Genomic DNA, 11,006 nt, shown 5'->3' on the forward strand with positions numbered 1-11,006 from the left:
GTTTCTTTTCTATCCTTGATTTTTGCTGCTTATTATCTGCTTAGCATCTCAAAGCACTGCCAATTTCAGTTGCCCAGGTAAGGAATCAATTTTGATTTAAAATCTACCCTGATTATCTTAAATAATAGAAAACTTAATAACCTTGCAATATAATTTTAAAGCCTGTAATAGTGACGCCTTTGTGAAGCTGACATTTGAACTTGTGCATTTTCAATAATTCTTTTCATCATTCTGAATAATATCTAGCTGTATTTCATACATGGGAAAACCATTTCTCTGAAAATCCAAGAAAAAAAAATATGAGAAAGCTGCTTTTTGTAATATTCTAATATTGTTCCCTATCAGTCGGTCACTCTTGGCGTACGTTGTGACCGACGAATTGGAATCTCGCTAGAGAAGCCAATCTACTTAGAGTGAAACTAAACAAGCCAATGCACATTGGCGTGAAATCATTTCAATTCATCAGCTGTTCAGCGTTGCAGCTAGGGGTGTGACGATAACTGCATCACCGTAATATTGCGTTAATGAGATGCCTACCGCAGTGTGACGTCATCACCGCACTTTTTCTTTTTTTTCTGCTGAAAGTTACAGGAGTGCATATGGTGTGTGATATGAACTATAAACACATTCATCTTTGCTTATAATTTACTGTATTCTGCGAGTCATATGTTCAAAGGCTTCTGGAGAAAATAAAACGCTTCAAGCGCAAGGGAGGGACAGTCCATTAAACATATGGGGGATTTATTTTTTGTTTGTGTCTGATTATTATTAATTAACTGCTAGGTTTCAGTACTTGTGATGTTTACAGATTATGTTCAATTAAATACACACAAACACAGGCATAAAAGACAAAAGCATAACGTAAACAGTTGGAGTTAGATTTTAATTGCAAGTAGCAAAACTTCTCTTATGTGGTATAGGCAATAACAGTTGACGGCGCTACTCGAATGACATTATTCAAAAAATGGCCACGAATCTAGTGTCTAAGCCAAATACTGTATTTGGGCAAATTTTGGCTTTGAGGCAGGTGACAAGGGGCAGCCGGTGAATTTGGACGAGCCAGTATGCCATATTTGTCGCACAAAAGTATCCGTCTCGCGAGATACTTGTAATATTTTCAATTTAATATAAATGTTAATTTGCTGTTAATAATAAAGAAAACTGCTTTAGAATTATTTAAAAAGGTTGTTTAAGTTTAGCCTAATTAATTAATTATTAATATTTACAATTGAATATAAATGTTAATTTGTTTATTTGTCAATGAAGAATACTACTTTATAATTATTCATTTCCATTGTTATTTACAAGTTACATGCGTTCTTGATCGCGCTGCAGTGTGTGATGCGGCCGCGGGTGATTTTTTTGGGGGGGGGAGGGGCGGGGGGAAGATTGACGGTTAACCGCCAAACCGCTAGATTTGTTGCTTCTTCATCGCAGTAAGAAAAAATTCCATACCATCACAGCCCTAGTTGCAGCGCGGGTATATAATGAGCAGCAGGTGCAATTGCACTTCAGCTTTTTGCTTTGGAGCCAAGCACTTACTACTAAAGGTGAAACCACGAGCTTTCCTGGACCTCTCCATCCTGGTGCGGGCATGACAGCACAGCAGCGCAAGCTGTCTTTTTTTTTTCTCTCTCTCCTTTCTGTTTCCTTTGCTTTTTTGAGCAAACAAGAAGGCTGTTCTAACAGCTGGTAAGGTGCACCAGTGAGAGTGCTCAAAAGCAGTTTTTACAGCTGGTAAGATCCTGCCATTGAGAGAGAGACAACGCACAGACAGGTGCACATTTCTATTTGTGTACGCGGTGACCGTTCCCCTGCTGCACCTGTAAGAGCAGTCCCTAAAAGAGCTTACACAGATAGATCGCATCTTTTAAAAATGACTTTCTATCTGTGTGTTTCTGGATGCGGTCGTTACCTGGGGTCACGGCATGGTCACGATTGCTGCCTAGTGTGTCTGGGCCTCAAAGACGCTGAGGCAGCTTTTGTGGATGAGTCATGCACCCATTGTGACCATCGCGGAGCTGCGGTTGAGAATCTCGTTCCTGCAAAAGTGCGGAGTCCCCGTGCCTCTGCCTCGATCCAACCCTCCCCAAGGGCTTGCTTCGGGCAGTGACATGGGAGACCTTAGAATTATGGTGAGCTGCTTCCTTCGGGGAACCAACACCCTAAATGGGTAGAAGCACTGAGAGGCCCGGCTATGTCAGCTTGCTAGACCCTACTGTGCACCCTTATTGCTCCAGAGTGAAAAATCTGTTGAGTTCTCCAACACCCTCGGACCGGACATGGCAAAGCGTCCGGCGCCAGGCCTTTATCCGTTGAATCCTTGAAAACCGGGTCTAGGCTCGGTCCCATATATGTGACCCTGCGGGGATCCCATATGTGTATTTCTTCCGTGGCTCCTCCTAAACGGAAGCCATTGTCTTTCCCTTGGGCTAAGTCACCCAGTATTTCATTTGCAGTACAACCTTCGGGTTAGTCCATATGTATATCGCCACATAACTACTTCAGGGAAGAATGTGGGTTCTGCAGCGTTCTCCTTCCTAACAGAAAGGGCACGCTTTCCCAGTGTAGTGGCTATTTGTCCATAAACTTAAACAAAACAAATAATAACAAACTTCTCAAATGGCCACTTGAGGCTACGTCATGGTTAGGCTTTACGCAGGTTCAGAGGTACCAAAGCAAAGTGATGTCCATAACAAGATTGAGTTTGAGGAGGTTTATTCACACACATAAGCAAGCTCACAGACATTTCTGCTGCCTCTCTCACGCTGGTAAAAAACCATATGCCCTCGTGCCTGAAGTACCTCCCACCTTGACCTACTTATGCAAATGAACATAACACCATGTGACCAATAAACGACAATACAAGTAAAACATAAATACAAAATAAACCAAATTAACTTTAACAAGAAAAGAAAAGAAATAAATTAAGCTATAAATTAACTTAAGCCCAAAATAAACAAAAATAAAAATATAGCTCCAACAACCCAGCCCCTAATTATAACGGTACTTTACCCACAATTAACCTTAGCTTTAACACAAAGGAGCTATTTTCTAATTGTAGCTTAAGCATTAAACTGGAATCTTCACATCTTCGGATTCTCCATATCTGAAAGAAACAAACAGATGGAAGACAGAGATAGGAGAAAGAATGAGTTATATAGTCAATTATTAGCCTCCAAGAGAAGACAGAGCTTGGTTATTGGTCTGTCCAGGACGCAGGTCTTCGTTTGGACCTTCACAGAGCGAACCAGTCCTCTGGAGTCAGCTGTGGTGCTTAGAACTCTGCCCATCATCCATGAGCCTCTTGGAGCTGTGGCATCAGCGATTACGACAATATCTCCTGGAATAAAGTTTCTCTTTTGCTTCGTCCATTTTTGCCTATCTTGCATTACAAGCAAATACTCCGCTGTCCATCTTTTCCAGAAAAGCTCCGCAACGTACTGCACTTGCCTCCATCTCCTCTTAATGTACAGATCAGATTTCTCGAACATACCTAATGGCAGAATGGGCTTGCCTTTTAACAGGAGAATGTGATTTGGAGTAAGCGCTTCTAAATCATTGGGATCTTCTGAAGCCTTAGTTATTGGCCGGTCATTGAGTATCGCTTCCACCTCGCAAAACAGCGTTTGCAGGCCTTCCTCGTCCAGCAGTTGATGTCCAACAACGGAGGCAAGTACACTGCGCACCGAGCGAATCAGACGCTCCCAAACACCACCTTGGTGAGATGCAGCTGGGGTGTTAAAACTCCACGTCATTCCTTCCTGCACAAAAGTCCTTTCAATTTTAGAGTGATTTAAAGCGGCCAATGCCTGCCTCAGTTCCTTCTTCGCACCAACAAAATTTGTGCCGTTATCTGACCTTATACTTGTCACAGGTCCCCTTCTGCAGATAAATCTTCGCACAGCATTGATGCAGGAGTCTGTGTCGAGGGAGTGCGCCACCTCAAGGTGTACTGCGCGGCTACTCATACAGGTAAATATCACTCCATATCGCTTCAGCACAGTTCTACCTCTCCTCACCTCCAATGGTCCAAAATAGTCCACTCCCGCATTTGTAAAGGGTGCGTTATCAGGCACAACTCGTTCCTCCGGTAAGTCGGACATCTTCTGTTCTCCAAGCTTTCCTCTGTACCTTCTGCACACTGTACATTGTGAGAGAATCTTCCTGGCCGCAGAGTTGGCATTTATAATCCAATACTTCTGTCTCAATCTGTGCAGCATATGATTGCGTCCAGCATGTCCAAGTTGATAATGGATGTAACGCAATATGAGCTGGGAAACATGCAAATCCTTTGACAGAATCACAGGATGCTTTACCTCCCACGGCAGTGCAGATTTAAACAGACGTCCACCAACTCTGAGGATGCCATCTTCGACGAAGGGGTCGAGGCGATACAGAGGACTGTCTTTAAAAACAGTCTTTGGGTCATGTTTTAGTGAGGAAATTTCAGTGCTGAATCTTTGGTTTTGCGCAAACTGAATTATTGCCTTTTCGGCTTCCTCCAAGCGCTCTGGTGTCAAGCTGGCTTTTCCAAGTGTGGCTTTGAATTTTTTAATCTCCTTTTCCACGTTCTCATTCTGGTTGACCACATATTCTTTTCTCTTTCGGCTCAAAAGTAAAAGTCTTTCTTTCAGCTCCAACAGCCAGGCCACTGATGTTTTAAGCTTTCTCCAGGATGAAAAATAGTGAATGAGCTGACTGAGGGGATTGTCACTGTGTATTGTAACAACATTCACCTTAAGGTCCCTTTTCACCTCTGCATCATCAGATGGAATGGAAGAGGAGTCCAAGTCGAGTTTCGGCCACCTGGTGGGGGGCAAGTGCAAAAAGTCCGGTCCTTTTAGCCATTTTCCTTTCCCAAACTCCTGAGCTCTTAGTCCTCGAGAAGCTTCATCTGCAGGATTGTCTTTGGTGTTTACATACCTCCACTGATCTTTGTCTGTGGATTCTCTTATGGTGCTGACACGATTGGCAACATATGTGTGAAAGCGCTTGGTTTCATTAAAGATGTACTTGAGAACAGTAGTGCTATCAGTCCAAAAGAATGACCTTTGCAATGGCAACTGTAGCTCTTTCAACAGCATTGTGTTCACTCGAACAGCAAGCACAGCTGCAGCAAGCTCAAGGCGTGGAATGGTTAATTGCTTTAGAGGAGCGACACGAGCTTTACCTGTGATAAATGAAATATGCACATTGTCAGTGCTCTCCAATCTCAAGTATGAAACAGTGCCATATCCTGTTTGACTAGCATCTGAAAAATGATGCAGTTCTGCTTTCACTTGTGTTCCAAAATTTTTGGGTTTAATGCACCTTTCCACTTTAAATCCACTCATATGTTGAAGTTCAGAGAGCCACTCAGACCAATGTTCGGAGACATCACAGGGAACTGGCTCATCCCATTTGAAGTTCATTCTGCACAGCTCCTGTAACAGTAACTTGGCAGGGATTATGAAAGGAGACAGAAAACCCAGCGGGTCGTAAAGAGAGCTCACCACAGAAAGGATGCCCCTCCTAGTGTGTGGACGTTCCTGCACTGCAGTCCTGAAGCTGAACGTATCTCCTTGAACACACCATTGCATCCCCAGAGCTCTTTCCACAGGGAGTTGGTCCCTGTCCAAATCCATGTTCTTCAAACCCACCGCTCTGATGTTGCTAGGAATACGTGCAAACACATTTGAGTTATTTGTGACCCACTTTTGGAGATGGAAGCCGCCTTTTTTACAGAGAGATGTTAATCCATGTATGAGCTTCACTGCATCTTCCTCTGTCGCCGTGGACTTAAGACAGTCATCCACATAGAAATTTGTTTTGATTGTACTGAGGACATCGGGTGAATATTGCAGTGCATTATCCTCAGCAGTTCTCCTCAGTGCATAGTTTGAGCAGCTTGGAGAGGATACAGCTCCAAACAAATGCACACACATCCTGTATTCCTCTGGCTCCGCTGTAGCGTCTCCATTGGGCCACCATAGAAAGCGCAAGAAGTTAACGTGCTTATATGGAACCCGGACCTGATGGAACATGGCGTTGATATCAGCCATAACAGCGATGGGCTCTTCTCTAAACCGAAGGAGGACACCAATTAGCGTGTTAGTGAAGTCTGGGCCCTGCAAGAGCTGACTGTTCAATGATGTACCTTTGTAAGTACAGCCGCAATCAAACACAACACGCAACTTTCCTTTGGTTGGATGATGTACACCATGGTGGGGAATGTACCACACCTTTCCTTGTTCCAGAGTGGGCTCATTTATGGGAACCTTTTCTGCATATCCTTGCTCTAACATGTTGTTAAGGAAATCAACGTATTGAGCCTTGAATGAAATATCTCTATTAAATCTCCTCTTCAGGCCTTGGAGTCTTTGTAGTGCAATGCAGCGATTATTTGGCAAAACAGGATCGTCAACTCTGAAAGGTAAGTCAATATAATAATGTTCATTGTTAAGCACTGTCGTACTCTCCACAATTTTCATGAATTTAAGGTCTTCTCTTGACATCTCAAGTTGTTCATCACTGGTTCTTTCAGTAAAGTCATGATTATACTGTTGCATCAACATACTTTCCAAGTGTTCCACAGATATGTGATTAGCAGTTACAACAATGCATCCTGATTTGACACCAGTACCTTCAGAGGCTCCAGCACGAAGAGGCCCGTTTATGACCCAGCCAACTCTGGTCCTCACTGCATACGGTCCACCACATTGACTGTTTATCAGTTCCCATGGCTCCAAAACTTTAGGACAGTCGGTTCCAATGAGCAAGTCTACATCTGCATCTACTTCATGTAGCCTAATGCTGCTCAAATACGCCCATTTGGCAACATCATCCTGACATGGCACATTGACTTTAGATACAGGCATTTTTGTTTGTGTCAGAACAGATGGTAGCTCAATAAAGTCATCGGTGTCAAATCCAGACACCTCCAGACCGGTTACTATAGTAGTGCTAATGGTTTTAGTCTGCCCCATTGTCCTTAACACTACATTACAGTTTTTTCCTGATACTCCCAGCCTTTCAGCCATACTTGTAGTACAGAAGGTACCAGAGCTCCCAGGATCTAGGAAAGCATAAGTATGCACAACTTTATTACTTTTCTGACTTTTCACCTGCACAGCCACAATGGAAAAAACAGCAGTATCCTCTTCACCAGCCCCAATATGACCACAAGTCTGCTGCTTCCCAGATACAGTGCTCACAGTTTCTTTGGAGGTTATCCTTGTAGTATCCTCCTTCTCCACATGCAGGACAGATGGGTGCTTCCTGTGACACACTTCACAATCCAAACGACTCCTACAGTCTTTGCTCGTGTGTCCATGTTTCAAGCACCCAAAACAAATGCCCTTCTCCTTTAGAAACTGAATCTTGTCCTGTTGTGTCTTTCTTCTAAACTGAAAGCATTTTTCCAGAGTGTGATTGGTAAGATAGCAGAACATACATTTGAGCTGGTTACTGTGAGCTGTCAAGTTTTCCATTTCTTTATGTCCATCCTTTGGTGCATTAATGCTGGTGGCAAATGTACCACTTTTCCTTTTCTGCTTAACTTGCATGGATAGCTTTGTATAGCTGGCTGGAGAAACATCATTAATATTTCCAAACAGAGGATCTGAAACAATTTTGACTTGTTTTTCAATGAAATTCACAAAATCAACAAACACTGCTCTGCTTCCAGTTTGTTCCAGTATGTCACATGCCACATTTCTCCACTTTTCCCTCAGCTTGTATGGGAGTTTCATTAGGATCGTCCTGAGGTTAGCTGGCATGTCCAACTCCTTCATATACTTTATATGATGTACTATATTGGAGCAGCCTCGAAGGAACAAAGCAAATGACTGCAAAGCATTAACATCCTCAGGTTTTATTGAGGGCCAGTTGTTGATTTTGTCCATGTAAGCAGAAGAGATTTTATGTTCACTGCCAAAATGTTCAATCAAAAGTGTTTTTGCTCTTTGATAACCCGGTTCGGCGGGCAGATGCTGACAACTTCTTACAATGTCTCTTGGTTGCCCCCTAGTGTACTGTTCTAAAAAGTACAAACAATCACTGAAATTTTGAGTTTTATCCTCAATACAATTTTCAAAGGCTCTAAGAAAAGATTTGAAATACAGGGGATCACCATCAAATACAGGTATATTTCTCATAGGCAGAACAGAGGCTGTGTTTTGTTGGACCAACAGCGCAGTTATTTCATTTTGACGCTGCATGATATTCAAAATGTCCGGAGAATTGGTGGATTGATTATCGTCACAAACATCTTGCAAACCCAGTGATTGCGTACCTTGCCTTTGAAACACAGGAATGACATTAGGTATGGGTATTTGCTTTACAACATGTTTGGGTTGAACACCAACAGGGACAGAATTTAACAAGCGACTGGAGGTAGGTTCAGAGCTTTTATTGGTGGGCACATAGCGTTCAGCATTCGGATTTAGTTCATATGTCCCTTGAATTTCTGACCTTTTCAAGTAAGAATTCATGCCATCTGATGTTTGAGATGCACATCTTGACACTTTAGAGCCACACTTTGAGCTTACTTCCATAACCTCCAACTTTGCATTTGTCACCTTTAATTCTGCCTCCAAAGCAAGTTGTTCCTTTTCTCTCCTTAAATGTTCCCGTTTCTTCCGTAAGTCCTCTTGTTCAAGTCGTATTTGTTCCTCCTGATCCTCCAAAATATGCCTTTGTTTTAGAGCAGCCATGCGTTCCTGTAACGCTGCTCTTTCTGCTTGCACTAATATTTTTGCAGATGCACTGGATGAAGTCTTTGACAGTTTAGAACCAGTCTTTGAACACGTTGCAGAACCTTTATTGGATACACTGTCCTCAGGCCCAATATCAGTTGGATTATCAGGTGGTTTAATTGGAAGTTCATATAAATGGCCTGTGTTTGATAACCAACCTTTGACGTCATCAATAAAGCTTGAAAAACACTTTTCCTTTTGTTCAAAATATTTATCTTGTTTCTCCTTCTCATCCTGAGGTATGTCCAGTGACACAAATGACAAATGATGTTGTTTTGCCTCATCAAAACATATTATTATTTGATCCAAAAGAGACTTGACTGCATCAATATTGTCTGCAGAATGCATCAACTTATCCATCTGATTCATGTACGATTTGGCTCGTCTGCATTGCATCGATCTCTTTTCCTGACACGTTTGCATAAAAAACATCATTCCTTTAGCAGTAAAACTTGTGCGTCTTCTTGTAGGAAGCGCCGTGTCACTTGTGGCTTTAGATGCAACGTCAGACATTTTACCCTTTGTTGATGTCGGTCATGTACACACACAGTTGTTTGCAAAGATTGAATAAAGAACATACCTTGTGGAACTTTGTTTGTTGCGGTGGTTGCCTTTGTACACGGAGTTGAATGCACGCAGTAGCTGTTGTTGCGCGCGGCCGTGCGCGTCACCTGTGAAGGCTTTGGGCCTTTGCGAATTCAAATTACAGCAAATAATATCCTCCACTCCGTAGTGCAGCTCCAGCGCTCCAGTTGCTTCACCGTTATCCAGTACAGTGTCCAGGGAAACTTTACACTGTCGGATGGGTCGTATTATTCGATGTTTGCACTGTATCCAGCCCACGCCTCCGTCACTCCTAGGCCCTTTCCTTTGTTTGTCTCCCGGTTCCAGGTGAGTAATCCACTTTCGAAACGGTAATCCAGCAAACGACAAGTCCAGTATCCACGTAAACCAACGATATATCCAGGGCGGGTTTTTTACTTAATGTAGTGGCTATTTGTCCATAAACTTAAACAAACAAATAATAACAAACTTCTCAAATGGCCACTTGAGGCTACGTCATGGTTAGGCTTTACGCAGGTTCAGAGGTACCAAAGCAAAGTGATGTCCATAACAAGATTGAGTTTGAGGAGGTTTATTCACACACATAAGCAAGCTCACAGACATTTCTGCTGCCTCTCTCACGCTGGTAAAAAACCATATGCCCTCGTGCCTGAAGTACCTCCCACCTTGACCTACTTATGCAAATGAACATAACACCATGTGACCAATAAACGACAATACAAGTAAAACATAAATACAAAATAAACCAAATTAACTTTAACAAGAAAAGAAAAGAAATAAATTAAGCTATAAATTAACTTAAGCCCAAAATAAACAAAAATAAAAATATAGCTCCAACACCCAGTATTATCCAATATCTCACTGAATGGGTTATCACGGAACAACAGTGACAGATACACTCTGTGTAAACCCTCTGCTGTCGTCCTCCCAGGCAAGAAGGGGTAGAGGTTTGCACAGGGCACTGGAATGGGACGCTACCAAATGGCACTTTGGTAGGGATTCCTATTCGTAGGTCACGACGTATGCAGAGAGTGCATGGTAACCCTCGTTCCCTGAAGGAGGGAACGATGGCATACGTCCCGTTGCCACATCTGCTGCAGCCCGCCGGGGCGGCCAGCTTATCAGGCTTGGCTCAGCAAAAAACTGAAGTGCAATCGCGCCTGCTGCTCATTATCTACCCGTGCTGCGAGGCTGAACAGCTGATGCAAATGATTGCACACCAATGTGCATTGGCTTAGAGCTGAAGATCTTTGCCCGAACCCTACGGGACCCGATGGGTTCGGTCGGGTTCGCTCTTAATTTCTAGCATTTTACACGGGCTCGGGCCGGGCACGAGCTTGCGCTCCGGGTTGCGTGGTAAATGAGTGGTCAGGTGATGCATTTCGATTAGTGAGAAAATGGATGCGGAGGAGGTGAAACGGAGTCTGGCCTCTGGCGAGCACGTTTTGGTTGCACCGGCAAAGAAAGCAAAGTCTGAGGTGTGGAAAACTTTTGACCATGTGCATAATGAGAATAATGAGCCAGTTGGTATGTGAAATGCAAAGAATCCCACGGAGCCTTTATCTTAATTTCGTTATTGCCAAATACCCATCTTAAATTAGAATTTATCTTAATTTAATTTGTTAGACTCCTTTTTATTCGCGCGTTGGCATATTTATATTGTGGAGAGAGTCGGCCGCAAGCAAGTCCCATTTTCGTTTGTCT

This window comes from Siphateles boraxobius, unplaced genomic scaffold (assembly GCF_051911475.1).
Source record: "Siphateles boraxobius isolate OS27281-9 unplaced genomic scaffold, OSU_SipBor_1 26, whole genome shotgun sequence".
Classification (NCBI taxonomy): domain Eukaryota; kingdom Metazoa; phylum Chordata; class Actinopteri; order Cypriniformes; family Leuciscidae; genus Siphateles; species Siphateles boraxobius.